This window comes from Catharus ustulatus, chromosome 32, assembly GCF_009819885.2.
Source record: "Catharus ustulatus isolate bCatUst1 chromosome 32, bCatUst1.pri.v2, whole genome shotgun sequence".
Taxonomy (NCBI): domain Eukaryota; kingdom Metazoa; phylum Chordata; class Aves; order Passeriformes; family Turdidae; genus Catharus; species Catharus ustulatus.
The window spans coordinates 949753-965463 of NC_046252.1; the positions used below are offsets into that span (position 1 = coordinate 949753).

General features: G+C 63.6%; 2 long non-coding RNA genes across 2 annotated transcripts; both read right to left on the minus strand.

The window, feature by feature from the left end:
* Positions 1-181: 181 nt before the first annotated feature.
* Positions 182-2794, minus strand: LOC117009406. Its single transcript, XR_004420471.1, has 3 exons — positions 2695-2794; positions 1417-1573; positions 182-211 (listed from the first exon to the last, which is right to left on the minus strand). It is a non-coding gene; the product is annotated as an uncharacterized LOC117009406 (long non-coding RNA).
* Positions 2795-11824: 9030 nt separating this feature from the next.
* On the minus strand, positions 11825-12464 carry LOC117009287. The gene is made up of 2 exons (XR_004420453.2): positions 12423-12464; positions 11825-12012 (listed from the first exon to the last, which is right to left on the minus strand). It is a non-coding gene; the product is annotated as an uncharacterized LOC117009287 (long non-coding RNA).
* Positions 12465-15711: the final 3247 nt, after the last annotated feature.

Here is a 15711-nt window from a genome sequence, read left to right on the forward strand (position 1 = left end):
TGCAAAACCCCTCAATTTGGGTTTTTTAGGTTTGTTTTTTTTTTTTTTTTGGGAGGGATGAGATCTGGAGAAAAGGGGGTTGGGGTTTTATTTGGGTCTGGGGGTTTTTTTTTTGGGGGAGGGGGGATAGAGGGGGAGCCCCCATCCCTCAGGGACCCCTCCCCACCAGCAGCTCCAGCCACTGGGTCAGGGTGGGGGGGTCTGGGGGTGCCTGTGGGGGAAAAAGGGGGTTGGGGTCACTGCCAGGACCCCCCCATGGGCTCCCCAATAAAGAACCCCAAAACAGCCCTGGGATGCCCAAGTGCCTCTGGGACCCCTCCCCAAATTGTCCTCAAAGCCAGCTGAGACCCCCATTGGACTTGGGACCCCCACAAATTGTCCTCAGACCCCCCCCAAGGACCCCCATTGGCCTTGGGGACCCCCCCAGGGACTCCCACTGTCCTTGGGACCCCTCCCCAAATTGTCCTCAGACCCCCCCAGACCCCCAAACCACCCCCAGAGACCCCCACTGTCCTTGGGACCTCTCCCCAAATTGTCCTCAAAGCCACCCAGGGACCCCCAATGTCCTTGGGAGCCCCCCAGGGACCCCCATTGTCCTTGGGACCCCCCCAAATTGTCCTCAGGCCACCCCCCAGGACCCCAAAATCACCCCAGGACCCCCCCAAATTGCCCTCAGGCCCCCCCAGGACCCCCCAAACCACCCCCAGGGACCCCCTCATTGTCCTTGGGACCCCCCCAGATTTGCCATCAGATCCCTCAGGTGCCACCCCACGACCCCAAAATCACCCCTAGGAATCCCCATTGTCCTTGGGACCCCCCCCCCAAATTGTCCTCAGACACCCCCAGGACCCCCAAACCATGCCCAGGGACCCCCCACCACCCCTGAGACCCCCCCAAATTGTCCTCAGACCCACCCAGGACCCCCAAACCATGCCCAGGGACCCCCCCAACACCCCTGGGACTCCCTAAAATTGCCCTCAGACCCCACCCAGGACCCCCAAATCACCCCAGGTACCCCTCAGTACCCCTGGGACCCCCCAAATTGCCCTCAGACCCTGCCCAGGACCCTCAAACCACCCCCAGATTTGTTCTCAGACCCCCCCAAGACCCCCAAACCACCCCCAGGGACCCGCCACCACCCCTGAGACCCCCCCAAATTGTCCTCAGACACCCCCAGGCCACCCAAACCATGCCCAGGGACCCCCCACCACCCCTGAGACCCCCCCCAAATTGTCCTCAAAGCCACCCAGGGACCCCCATTGTCCTTGAGACCCCCCCAAATTGTCCTCAGGCCACCCCCCAGGACCCCAAAATCACCCCAGGACCCCCCCAAATTGCCCTCAGACCCCCCCAGGACCCCCCAAACCACCCCCAGGGACCCTCAAACTGCCCCCTCAGCCCCCCCAGGGCACTCACAGGGACGGGGGGAGCCCCCTCGGGGGGGGGTCGCAGCCTCACCCCCCCGTTTTTGGGGTACCCCGGCTCCAGCTCCAGAGTCCAGAGGGTCTGAGCCCCCCGGGGGCCCCCCAGGACCTGCAGGAGCCCCAGCTCGGGCTGCCAGTCCAGGGCGAACCTGGGGGGCAGGGGGTGAGCCCCCAGTTAACACCCAAACACTAATTAACACCCTAATTAACACCCAGCCCACTAATTAACCCCAGCCCCCCTAATTAATCTCCTAATTACCCCAGGAGCCTTCAGCCCTGCCCCAAAGCCCTCCCCACAATTTCCCCCCCCAGCCCCCCAAGCTCCCCAGGTGTCACCTGTGCCCCTCACCTGTCCCTCAGGTGTGTCACTGTCCCCCCAGCCCCTCACCTGTCCCTCAGGTGTGTCACTGTCCCCCCCAGCCCCTCACCTGTCCCCCAGGTGTGTCCCCCAGCCCCTCACCTGTCCCTCAGGTGTGTCCCCAGCCCCTCACCTGTCCCTCAGGTGTGTCACTGACCCCCCAGCCCCTCACCTGTCCCTCAGGTGTGTCCCTGTTCCCCCAGCTCCTCACCTGTCCCCCAGGTGTGTCACTGTCCCCCTCAACCCCTCACCTGTCCCTCAGGTGTGTCCCCAGCCCCTCACCTGTCCCTCAGGTGTGTCACTGTCCCCCCCAGCCCCTCACCTGTCCCTCAGGTGTGTCCCTGTCCCCTCCAGCCCCTCACCTGTCCCTCAGGTGTGTCACTGACCCCCCTAGCCCCTCACCTGTCCCTCAGGTGTGTCACTGTCCCCCCCAGCCCCTCAGGTGTGTCCCCAACCCCTCACCTGTCCCCCAGGTGTGTCCCTGTCCCCCCAACCCCTCACCTGTCCCTCAGGTGTGTCCCCAACCCCTCACCTGTCCCTCAGGTGTGTCCCTGTCCCCTCCAGCCCCTCACCTGTCCCTCAGGTGTGTCACTGTCCCCCCAGCCCCTCAGATGTGTCCCCAGCCCCTCACCTGTCCCTCAGGTGTGTCACTGTGCCCCCCAGCCCCTCAGGTGTGTCCCCAGCCCCTCACCTGTCCCTCAGGTGTGTCACTGTCCCCCCAGCCCCTCACCTGTCCCCCAGGTGTGCCCCCAGCCCCTCACCTGTCCCTCAGGTGTGTCCCCAGCCCCTCACCTGTCCCTCAGGTGTGTCCCTGTGCCCCCCAGCCCCTCAGGTGTGTCCCTGTGCCCCCCAGCCCCTCAGGTGTGTCCCCAGCCCCTCACCTGTCCCCCAGGTGTGTCCCCAGCCCCTCACCTGTCCCTCAGGTGTGTCACCTCTGCCCACAGGTCCCAGCCCCCCCAGCAGCGCTGCTGCAGCTCCAGCAGCCCCGGGCCCAGGGGAGGGGGCAGCCCCGGGGGGGGGCTCTGGGGGGAGAAAAGGGGGGACAGGTGAGACCCCAAACCCCAAAATCCCCCCAAACCCCCTAAATTCCCCACCCCAAATCCCCCCAAACCCTCCCAGTGACCCCAAAATCCTCCCAGTGCCCCCCAACCCCAAAATCCCAAACCCTCCCAGTGCCCCCTAAGCCCCCAATTCCCCCCAAATTCCCCCCAGCCCCCAATTCCCCTCCCCCTAAGCCCCCCAAAATCCTCCCCAGCCCCCCAAAATCCCCTCAGGGACCCCTCAGACCCCAATTCCCCTCCCCCTAAGCCCCCCAAAATCCTCCCCAGCCCCCCAAAATCCCCTCAGGGACCCCTCAGACCCCAATTCCCTTCCCCCTAAGTCCCCCCAAAATCCTCACCAGCCCCCCCCAAACCCTCCCAGTGCCCACTGAGCCCCCAAATCCCCCCCAAAATTCCCTCCCCAGCCCCCCCAGTGCCCCCTAAATTCCTTCCCCAGCCCCCCCCAAAATCCCCCCAAACCCTCCCAGTGCCCACTCAGCCCCCAAATCCCCCCCAAATTCCCTCCCCAACCCCTTCAGTGCCCCCCAAATTCCCTCCCCAGCCCCCCCAGTGCCCCCCAAAACCCCCCAGCCCCCCCCAGCCCCCCACCTGCAGTCGGACCCCCCCGCTGGGGGTCAGGCACAGCTGCAGGGGGGGCAGGGGAGGATTTGGGGACCCCCCAGGAGGGGCTCCCAGCTCCAGCTGCAGCTCGGGGGTGCCAGGGGAGGGGGGCAGCACCCGGACCCCCGCCAGGGCCTGGTAGAGCTGGCACGAGGCCTCCACCCTGTGGGGTGAGGGGGGGTCAGGACCACCCCCCAAAAGTGTGGGGACCCCCCAGGATTCCCCAAATCCCACCTGGACACTCACTGAGCCCCCCCTGCCCCGGAGGGCACCCCCAAACTCTTCTCAGGACCCCCACCCCAAATTCCAGGGTGCCCTGAGCCCACACCTGACCCTCCTCACCTGTGCCCCTTCCATGGTGACCTCACCTGTCCCTCCTCTCATCTGTCCCCTCCCCTGTCCCTCCTTTGTCCCCTTACCTGTCCCTCTTTTCATCTGTCCCCTCACCTGTTCCTCCTCTCACCTCTCCCTCCCATGTCCCCTCACCTGTCCCTCCTCTCACCTGTCCCCTCACCTGTCTCTTCTCTCATGTGTCCCCTCACCTGTCCCTTCCCCTGTCCCCTCACCTGTTTCTCCTCCCATCTGTCCCCTCACCTGTCCCTTCCATGTCCCTCCTCTGTCCCCTCAGCTGTCTCTCCTCTCATCTGTCTCCTCACCTGTCCCTTCAGCTGTCCCTTCCTGTCCCCTCACCTGTCCCTCCCTGTCTCCCCTCCCCTCATCTTTCCCCCCACCTGTACCTCCCATGTCCCTTCCCCTGTCCCCTCACTTGTCCCCTCCCATCCCATCTCTCTCCTAACCTGTTCCCTCACCTGTGTCCCCACCATGGCTCATTCTCCTGTTCCCTCCTCACCTGTCCCCTACCCTCCCCATCCTCTCACCTGTCCCCAGTGCCCACCCCTCACCTATCTCTCCCTTGTTCCCTGTGTCTCCCCTGTCCCCTCCCCTGTCTCTCCCCTGTCCTCTGTCCCTTGTCCCTCCCCTGTCCCCTCCCTGCCCCTTATCCCCTGTCCCCGTCCCTCCCCTGACCTGTCCCCTGTCCCTCATCCTCTGTCCCTTATCCCCTGTCCCTCATCTCCTGTCCCCTGTCCCTCCCCTGTCCCCTCCCTGTCCCTCCCCGTCCCCTGTCCCTTATCCCCTGTCCCCTATCCCCTGTCCCCTATCCCTCCCTGTCCCATCCCTCATCCCCTCCCCTGTCCCCTGATTTGTCCCCTGTCCCTTATCCCCTGTCCCTTATCCCCTGTCCCCTGTCCCTCCCCTGTCCCCTCCCCTATCCCCTGTCCCTTATCCCCTGTCCCTCCCCTGTCCCCTGTCCCCTCCCCTCTCCCCTGTCCCCTGTCCCCGACCTGGCCGCGCTGTCCCGCAGTCCCCGCAGCGCCTCCTGCCGGTGCCGCCGCTGCAGGCGCCGCTCCTGAACCCGCCGGAGCAGCTGGGGGGACACGGGACCAAAAATTGGGGGGAAAGAGACCCCAAATTGGGGGAGAAAACCAAATTTGGGGAGAAGGAGAGAAAAACTGGGGGAAAAGAGACCCCAAATTGGGAGAGAAAACCAAATTTGGGGAGAAGGAGAGAAAAATTGGGGGAAGGTGACCCCAAATTGGGGGAGAAAACCCCAAATTTGGGAAGAAAGAGAACAGAATTGTGGGGAATGAGACCCCAAATTTGGGGGTAGGGGAAGAATCTCAGATTAGGGGAGAACAAGACCCCGAATTTGGGGGTGTAACGAGAAAGTGGGGGGGACTGGGACCCCAAATTTAGGGGGGAAAGACTCCAAATTTAGGGGGGAAAAGACCCCAAACTGGGGGGAAAAAAGACCCCAAACTGGGGGGGGAAAGACCCAAAATTGGGGTGACCCCAACATGGAGGGAAGGGGCTCAGACCTGAAATGGGAGGGACCCCTCAGATGGACCCTGCTGTGGGCAGGGGCACCCCGAGGTGAGGGGGATCCCAAAGGGGCACCCCAGGGTGAGGGGGACCCCAAAAAGGCACCCCAAGGTGACAGGGACCCCCCAGGTGTCCCCCCAGTCTCACCTGGTCCCGTCTCTCCGTGGCCTCGCAAACCTTCAGCTTCAGCTCTTGCTGGGGAGAGGGAGGGGCAGCAGCCATGGGACCCCCAGACCCACACTGTGCCCCCAGACCCACCCCCAGCACCCATGGGAGCCCCCAGACCCACCCCCAGCACCCATGGGAGCCCCCAGACCCACACTGATCCCCCAGGACCCACACTCCCAGCACCCCTGGGAACCCCCAGACCCTCACTGACCCCCCAACACCCATGGCACCCCCAGGATCCCCCCAGACCCAAGTCCCCCAGTCCAGTGTCCCCAGTTCCCCATCACCCATGGGACTGCCAGCACCCCTGGGATACCCCCAGCCCCCTGGGACTCCCCCAGACCCCCCCAGCACCCCTGGGATCCCCCCAGACCCCCCCCAGCACCCCTGGGATCCCCCAGACCCCCCCAGCACCCCTGAGACTCCCCCAGATCCCCCCCAGCACCCCTGGGACTCCCCCAGACCCCCCCCAGCACCCCTGGGATCCTGCCAGACCCCTCCCAGCACCCCTGGGACACCCCCAGACCCCCCCAGCACCCCTGGGACTCCTCCAGATCCGCCCCCAGCACCCCTGGGACTCCTCCAGACCCCCCCCAGCATCCCTGAGACTCCCCCAGATCCCCCCAGCACCCCTGAGACCCCTCCAGACCCCTCCCAGCACCCCTGGGACTCCTCCAGATACCCCCCCAACACCCCTGGGATCCCTCTCAGCACCCCTGGGACCACCCCCAGACCCCCCCGAGCATCCCTGGGAGCCCCCCAGACCCCCCCAGCACCCATGGGATCCCCCAGACCCCCCCCAGCACCCCTGGGACCCCCCCCAGCACCTCTGGGACACCCCCAGACCCCCCTCAGCATCCCTGGGACACCCCCAGACCCCCCTCAGCATCCCTGGGACACCCCCAGACCCCCCCCAGCACTCCTGGGACCCCTCCAGATCCCCCTCAGCACCCATGGGACCACCCCCAGACCCCCCTCAGCACCCCTGGGACTCCCCCAGATCCCCCCCAGCACCCCTGGGACTCCCCCAGACCCCCCCCAGCACCCCTGGGACACCCCCAGACCCCCCCCCAGCACCCCTGGGATCCCCCCAGACCCCCCCCAGCACCCCTGAGACTCCTCCAGACACCCCCCAGCACCCCTGGGACACCCCCAAACCCCCCCCAGCACCCCTGGGACTCCTCCAGATCCCCCCCCAGCACCCCTGAGACCCCTCCAGACCCCTCCCAGCACCCCTGGGACACCCCCAGACCCCCTTCAGCACCCCTAGGACCACCCCCAGACCCCCCTCAGCACCCCTGGGATCCCCCCCAGCATCCCTCCAGACCCCTCCAGCACCCCTGGGACCCCCCCAGCACCTCTGGGACTCCTCCAGACCCCTCCCCAGCACCCCTGGGACACCCCCAGCACCCCTGGGACCACCCCCAGACCCCCCCCCAGCACCTCTGGGACTCCTCCAGACCCCCCCTCAGCACCCCTGGGACCCCCCTCACCACCCTCAGACCCCCGTACCTGCTGCAGCCGTGCCCCCAGAGCCGCCCTCCCGCGCTGCAGCAGCCGCTGTCCCCGCTCCAGCTGGGCCAGGGCCGGGCTCAGGGCCTCCCCCAGGGCCTGCAGAGCCTCCCCGTAGCTGCCCTTGAGCTCCCGCCAGCGCCGCCGCGCCCGCGCTGCTGCCTCGCCTGAGGGGAGCCCCAGTGAGCGCCCCCGGGACGGGGAGAGACCAAAGGGACATGGGAACCACCAAATCTAGATCCAGGAACCACCAAACCCAGATCCAGGAACCCCCAGAATGGGGAGAGCCCCAAAAGGGAGCTGAGAACCACCAACACATCCCAAATGGGACCTGGGAACCCCCAAACCCAGATCCAGGGACTCACAAATTCCTGCCCCAAACCAGACCCAGGAACCCCCAGAACAGGGAGGGCCCCAAAGGGGACCTGGGAACCACCAACCCCCAAAACCAGACCCAGGAACCCCCAAATTCCTGCCCCAAACCAGACCCAGGAACCCCCAGAATGGGGAGAGCCCCAGAGGGACATGGGAACCACCAACACATCCCAAACGGGACATGGGAACCCCCAAACCCAGACCCAGGAACCCCCAAACTCCTGCCCCAAATGGGATCTGGGAACCACCAAAGGGAGCCAGGAATCCCCAAATTCCTGCCCCAAACCCAGATCCAGGAACCCCCAAACTCCTGCCCCAAAGGGACATGGGAACCACCAAACCCAGAGCCAGGAACCCCTAGAACGGGGAGAGCTCCAAAAGGGACATGGGAACCACCAACACCTGCCAAAGGGGACCTGGGAACCCCCAAACCCAGATCCAGGGACTCACAAATTCCTGCCCCAAACCAGACCCAGGAACCCCAAATCAAACCCAGGAACCCCCAAACTCCTGCCCCAAACCAGACTCAGGGAAGCCCCAAAACCAGACCCAGGAACCCCCAAATGGGACCCAGGAACCTCCAAAACCGGACCCAGGAACCCCCTAATTCCTGCCCCAAACCAGACCCAGGAACTCCCAAAGGGGACCCAGGAACCCCCAGAACGGGGAGAGCCCCCAAGGGACACGGGAACCACCAACACATCCCAAATGGGACCTGGGAACTCCCAAACCCAGATCCAGGGACTCACAAATTCCTGCTCCAAACCAGACCCAGGAACCCCCAGAATGGGGAGAGCCCCAAAGGAAACATAGCAACCACCAAAGGGAGCCAGGAACCCCCAAACTCCTGCCTCAAATCAGACACAGGAACCCCCAAAACAGGGAGAGCCCCAAAGGGAACATGGGAACCACCAACACCTCCCAAAAGGGACCTGGGAACCCCCAAAACCAGATCCAGGGACTCCCAAATTCCTGCCCCAAACCAGACCCAGGAACCCCCAGAATGGGGAGAGCCCCACAGGGAAATGGGAACCACCAAATCTAGATCCAGGAACCCCCAAACTCCTGCCCCAAATGGGATCTGGGAACCACCAAAGGGAGCCAGGAACCCCCAAATTCCTGCCCCAAACCAGACCCAGGAACCCCCAAACTCCTGCCCCAAAGGGACATGGGAACCACCAAACCCAGAGCCAGGAACCCCCAGAACGGGGAGAGCTCCAAAAGGGAGCTGAGAACCACCAACACATCCCAAATGGGACATGGGAACCACCAAACCCAGATCCAGAAACTCCCAGAATGGAGAGAGCCCCAAACGGGACCTGGGAACCACCAACCCCCAAAACCAGACCCAGGAACCCCCAAAGCCCTGCCCCAAATGAGACCCAGGAACCCCAAATCAAACCCAGGAACCCCCAAACTCCTGCCCCAAACCAGACTCAGGGAAGCCCCAAAACCAAACCCAGGAACCCCCAAATGGGACCCAGGAACCTCCAAAACCGGACCCAGGAACCCCCAAACTCCTGCCCCAAAGGGACATGGGAACCACCAAACCCAGAGCCAGGAACCCCCAGAATGGGGAGAGCCCCAAAAGGGAGCTGGGAACCACCAACACATCCCAAAAGGGACCTGGGAACCCCCAAAACCAGATCCAGGAACTCCCAAACCAGACCCAGGAACTCCCAGAGGGAGCCAGGAACCCCCAGAACAGGGAGAGCCCCAAAGGGGACATGGGAACCACCAAATCTAGATCCAGGAACCCCCAAACCCAGATCCAGAAACCCTCAGAACGGGGAGAGACCCACAGGGACGTGGGAACCACCAACACATCCCAAACGGGACATGGGAACCTCCAAACCCAGACCCAGGAACCCCCAAACTCCTGCCCCAAACGGGATCTGGGAAGCACCAAAGGGACACAGGAACCCCCAAATTCCTGCCCCAAACCAGACCCAAGAACCCCCAAAACGGGGAGAGCCCCAAAGGGGACATGGGAACCCCCAAAGGGAGCCAGGAACCCCCAGAACGGGGAGAGCCCCAAAAGGGAGCTGGGAACCACCAACACCTCCCAAAAGGGACATGGGAACCCCCAAAACCAGACCCAGGAACACCCAGAGGGAGCCAGGAACCCCCAAAATGGGGAGAGCCCCAAAGGGGACACGGGAACCATCAACACATCCCAAAGGGGACATGGGAACCCTCAAACCCAGATCCAGGAACTCCCAAACCAGACCCAGGAACTCCCAGAGGGACCCAGGAACCCCCAGAACAGGGAGAGCCCCAAAGGGGACACGGGAACCATCAACACATCCCAAAGGGGACATGGGAACCCCCAAACCCAGATCCAGGGACTCCCAAACCAGACCCAGGAACCCCCAGAACGGGGAGAGCTCCAAAAGGGATATTGGAACCACCAACACATCGCAAAAGGGACCTGGGAACCCCCAAACCCAGATCCAGGAACCCCCAGAGGGAACCAGGAACCCCCGAAATGGGAAGAGCCCCAAAGGAAACATAGCAACCACCAAAGGGAGCCAGGAACCCCCAAACTCCTGCCCCAAACCAGACCCAGGAACCCCCAAATGGGACCCAGGAACCCCCAAAACCAGACCCAGGAACACCCAGAGGGAGCCAGGAACCCCCAGAATGGGGAGAGCCCCAAAGGGGACCTGGGAACCACCAAAGGGGAACCAGGAACCCCCAAATGGGACCCAGGAATCCCCAAATTCCTGCCCCAAACCAGACCCAGGAATCCCCAAATTCCTGCCCCAAACCAGACCCAGAAATCCCTAAAACCACCCAGGAACCCCCAAACCAGAGCCAGGAACCCCCAAATTCCTGCCCCAAACCAGACCAGGAACCCCCCAAAGGAACATCAACAGGTTTAGCATCAGCCCAGGGCTTTAGGAGGTCAGGGGGTTTTGGGGTTCAGTTTGGGGAATCAGGGGGATTTGGGGTTCATTTTGAGGGATCGGGGATTTTGAGGTTCAGTTTGGGGGTCAGGGGATTTTGGGGGTTCAGTTTGGGGGGGGGGGTCAGGGAGTTTCGGGGTTCAGTTTGGGGGGGGTCAGGGGATTTTGGGGGGCTCACGCAGGTTGGTGGGGGCCGGGGGCAGCCCCGGGTTCTCGATGACCCCCAGGAGCAGCTTCAGCACCCGGAGCTGGGACAGGAGCAGCTTCTGCTTCCGACGGGTGTCCTGGGGGGAAATTTGGGGTGTCAGGGGCACGTCTGGGGTGCCAAAAGGTTTGGGGAAGGGCAGAGCAGGTCCTGGAGGTGTGGGGCAAAAATGGGGTGTGGGGGGGAGAACTAGGGGGACAAAGAAGAATGTTTTGAGGAAAATTGAGAGCAGGGAACATGTCAGAATAGGATAGTCAGGAAGGATAAATAAGGGGTCGTTAAAAGAATCAAGGGCAGATAAAGGAGCAATGAGAAATTTGGGGAGGTCAGAAATAATTTTAGGAGAGATGTGAGAGTGTTGGGAAGACCGAGGACAGCTATAGGGAAGATGTGAGCGCTTCAGGTCCATTTTGTGGGGCAGGTTTGGGGTCTCACCATTTGATGCTCCACCAGGACCAGGGTGGGGACATCACCCTCCTCTTCCTCCAAGGCCAGGGCGGCCTCGAGCGCTGCCAGCGCCCTGGGGACACGCGTGGGGACACAGGTGGGGATGGGGGGGACATCACCCAGACACCTCCAGGAAGGAGATCCCCCCCCCCGATACCCCGGTGGGGACACCGAGACAAGCAGGGGAGAACCCATGAGGACGCGGGACCCTCCCCCCGACACCCCCTCAGGGACTCCTCGCTCCTCGGAGCCCTCCTGAGGGCACGGAGACACTGTAGTGCTCCGTGTGGGGCTGAGCGTTACTCAGGGACCCCGTAAGAACCCAGGGAACACTCAGGGACGCCAGGAAGGGTTGTAGGGATCCCCCAGACCCAAGATGGCGGCCGGGCAGCCCTCAGGGGTCCCCTCACCCCCGGGCGCGCTCCAGCCGCGCCGCCATCGCCGCCGCGTCTTCCCGCTCTCCCGCCTCGCCCCGCCCACTCGGGGGGTGGCAACCAATCAGCGCCCGCGCCCTCCCAGTTTAAGTCTAGCTGACCAATCGCCGCTCGGCCGCGTCCTCGCCAACCAATCACAGCGATAGCAGGGAGAAGGGCGTTCCCACCCACGCAGAGTGCCAGCCAATCACAACGTGCGGTGGAGGCCACGCCCCTCGCTGCCATGGAGCCCTCAGCGCGGCCGCCATGATGGGCGGGGCTGGGCGGGGGCACTGGGAGGGGCTGGGTTATACTGGGGGGGGCTGGGTTATACTGGGAGGAGCTGGGTTATACTGGGAGGGACTGGGTTATACTGGGAGGAGCTGGGTTATACTGGGAGGGAGCTCTGGGGTGGCAGCGGGGCCAGGGCCGCTCTAAGTGGCCTCTCCCTCCAATAAACCACACGACGCCTCTTCCCACACCCCCATGGGGGGAGGGGCTTTTATTCCCCCCCAGTTTGGGGAGCAGGGTGGGGGAGGGGTGTCCCCCAAACTGGGGGGGGGACACACAGGACACCCCTCCCCCCATCATCGCCGCCGCCGCCGCTGCACCACGGTCCAGCCGTCCGAGGGGGGCGGGGGTGTCCCACACTCCATCGCCTGGGGGGGACAATGACGTCATCAGTGTGATGTCCCCAGTGATGTCATCAGTGTCACACGCACACACTCGGTGACATCATCAGTGCCCCTTCCCTCACAGGGGGTCCCGAAATTTGGTGACATCACTGCCCCACCCCAGCTTATCTTGTTCCCACCATTTGATGACATCACCAGGATTGAATGACATCATCAGGAATGACATCATCTCTGGAGCCCCCAGCCCCTTCTCACTTGGGGGTCCTGGGGAGTCACCCTCCCAATTTAATGACATCATCAGCATCCTCATGGCCTCATCACCACATCCCCACCCCCTCTGATGACATCATCAGCCCCCTCCCCATCCAATAGCCCCCAATTTAATGACGTCATCACCTCCCTATGACATCACCCCAATGACGTCACCCCCTCACCTCCTCCTCTTCCTCGTCGCTCTCCTCCTCTTCCTCCTGCTGCCCCCCTCGCTCCGGGGGGCTCCGGGGGGCTGTGGGGGGGGTCCCGGGGGGGCTCTGGGGGTCTCCCCCCGGGCGGGCACTGGCCAGGGCTGCGGCCAGAGCGGGGCCACGGCGGGCGAGAGCCCCCAGGGCAGCCCCCACCCCCCCCACGTCCCCACCCCGCGCTCGGGCAAAGAGGGTCACCAGCTCCCGGCTCACCTGCACGGGGGGACAGACATGGACTGGGATGGGTGGGGGGGTGATGTGTGGGACTGGGGTGTACTGGGAGGAGGTAAAAGAGCACTGGGATCTACTGGGATGGGTCTGGGATTGATGTGTGGGTTTGGGGAGGTGACTGGGATGGGCCTGGGATGGGTGGAGGAGTGATGTGTGGGACTGGGGTGTACTGGGAGGAGGTAAAAGAGCACTGGGATCTACTGGGATGGGTCTGGGGGTGATGTGTGGGACTGGGCAGGTGACTGGGATGTACTGGGATGGGTCTGGGGGGTGATATGTGGGACTGGGGTGTACTGGGAGGAGGTAAAAGAGCACTGGGATGTACTGGGATGGGTCTGGCGGGTGATGTGTGGGACTGGGATGTACTGGGAAGAGGTAAAAGAGCACTGGGATGTACTGGGATGGGTCTGGCGGGTGATGTGTGGGACTGGGATGTAGTGAGAAGAGGTAAAAGAGCACTGGGATGTACTGGGATGGGTGTGGGGTGTGATGTGTGGGACTGGGCAGGTGACTGGAATGTACTGGGATGAGTGGAGGGGTGATGTGTGGGACTGGGATGTACTGGGAGGAGGTAAAAGAGCACTGGGATCTACTGGGGTGGGTCTTGGGGAGGTGACTGGGATGTACTGGGATGGGTCTGGGGAGGTGATTGGGATGCACTGGGATGGGTGGGGGGGTGATGTGTGGGACTGGGATGTACTGGGAGGAGGTAAAAGAGCACTGGGATGTACTGGGATGGGTCTGGCGGGTGATGTGTGGGACTGGGATGTACTGGGAGGAAGTAAAAGAGCACTGGGATGGGTCTGGGGGTTGCTGAGGGAAGATGTGTGGGACTGGGAAGGTGTCTGGGATGTACTGGGATGGGTCTGGGGGGTGATATGTGGGACTGGGGTGTACTGGGACGTGGTAAAAGAGTACTGGGATCTACTGGGATGGGTCTGGGGGTTGCTGAGGGAGGACTGTGGGACTGGGGAGGTGTCTGGGATGGACTGGGATGGGTCTGGGGGGTGATGTGTGGGACTGGGGTGTACTGGGAGGAGGTAAAAGAGTACTGGGATCTACTGGGATGGGTCTGGGGGGTGATGTGTGGGTCTGGGTAGGTAACTGGGATGTACTGGAATGTACTGGGATGGGCCTGGCAGGTGACTTGTAGAACTAGAATGTACTGAGAGGAAATAAAAGAGCACTGAGAACAAACTGGTCCATACTGGGAGGCACTGGGAGCACTGAGGGATGGTGTTAAGAGCTTGGGGATGAAATGGCATGAACTGGGGGAAACTGCTGGGAGCATCCTTGTCCATACTGGTTTATACTGGGAGCACCTAGGAAGGGACCAAGGACACCAGGAGAGGACAAAGGCCACTAAGAGATGCTGAGAGCAACCTGAGGACAAACTGGGCTGTACTGGGAGTGACTGGGGGAGCTTCTGGGAGCACACTGGTCCATACTGGGAGCACCTGGGAGGGACCAAGGACATCAGAGGAGGACAAAGGCCACTAAGGGATGCTGAGAGCAGCCTGAGGACAAACTGGGCTGTACTGGGAGCGGCTAGGGGAGCTGCTGGGAGCACACTGGTCCATACTGGTCCATACTGGGAGCCCACCTGCTCCAGGCTGCCGTCCTCCACCACCGTGTCGAACTCGTTGTCCATCACCTCGGCCAGGAAATCTTCCACCTCCTCCTGCTCCAGGTCAGCTGCGGGGAGGGGATGGAGGAAAAGGGGGGTGGGGGGGTCACCTCTGCCCCTCCCCCCCCGACCCTCCCTCTCCCCGGGGTGGGGGAGGGGCAGCACGCACCGTTCTGGGTGAAGAAATCGAGCAGCGCCGAGCTGAGCCACGCGGCTTTTTCGGCTCCCTGCGGCCCCCCAAAGCCCTGCGCCACCGCCAGCTGTGGGGACACACCGCGGGGACACATGGGGACACCTCGTGCTGGCCCCGGGGTGTCCCCAAGTGTCCCCCGGAGCTCCCTCACGCTACCCCCCACTCACCTGCAGCGCCGCCCACCCCCCCAGCACAGCTCGCAGCTGTCCCTAGTGCCCCCCCAAGGTGTCCCCAGGTGTCCCCAGTGCTTGCCCTCACCTGCAGCGCCGCCCACCCCCCCAGCACTGCCCGCACCCCCTCAGCGAACAGCGCCCGCGCCTCCACGCCGGGGGCCGCCATGACGGCGCTGCGCAGGCAGCGGGGCCGAGCGCCGAGCGAGCGAGCGAGGAGGCACCAAGCGATCCCCGAGCCACCGATGGGTGCGGGGGGCGTGGCTTCGGGGGCGTGGCCTCAGCCGGAGGCGGGGCGGGACTACAGCTCCCGACGGCCCCCGCGCGGCCGTGGTCATGTGACGCGGGTGAGAGGGCGGGGGTCACGGGGGGGGCTATGGGGGCACAGGGGGGATATGGGGGCATAGGGAGGTTATGGGGACACAGGTGGGTGTGAGGGATATGGGGGCACGGGGGGGATATGGGGACATAGGGGGATATGGGGGCATAGGTGGGTGTGAGGGATATGGGGACACAGGCGGTTGTGAGGGATATGGGGACACAGGGGGTTGTGAGGGATATGGGGACACAGGGGGTTGTGAGGGATATGGGGGCATAGGGGGATATGGGGGCACAGGGGGGATATGGAGTCACAGGGGGGATATGGGGACATAGGTGGGTGTGGGGGATATGGGGGCATAAGAGGTTGTGAGGGATGTGGGGGCACAGGGAGATATGGGGGCACAGGGGATATGGGGACATAGGTGGGTGTGAGGGCTATGGGGGCACAGGGGGGATATGGGGACATAGGGGGTTGTGAGGGATATGGGGGCATAGGGGGATATGGGGGCATGGGTGGGTGTGAGGGATATGGGGGCATAGGGGGATATGGGGGCACGGGTGGGTGTGAGGGATGTGGGGCACAGGGGGTTGTCAGGGATGTGGGGGCACACGGGGGATGTGGGAGCACAGGGGAATATGGGGGATGTAGGTCATGGGGGGGGGCTATGGGGCCACAGAGGATATGGGGACATAGGTGGGTGTGGGGGATATGGGGGCATG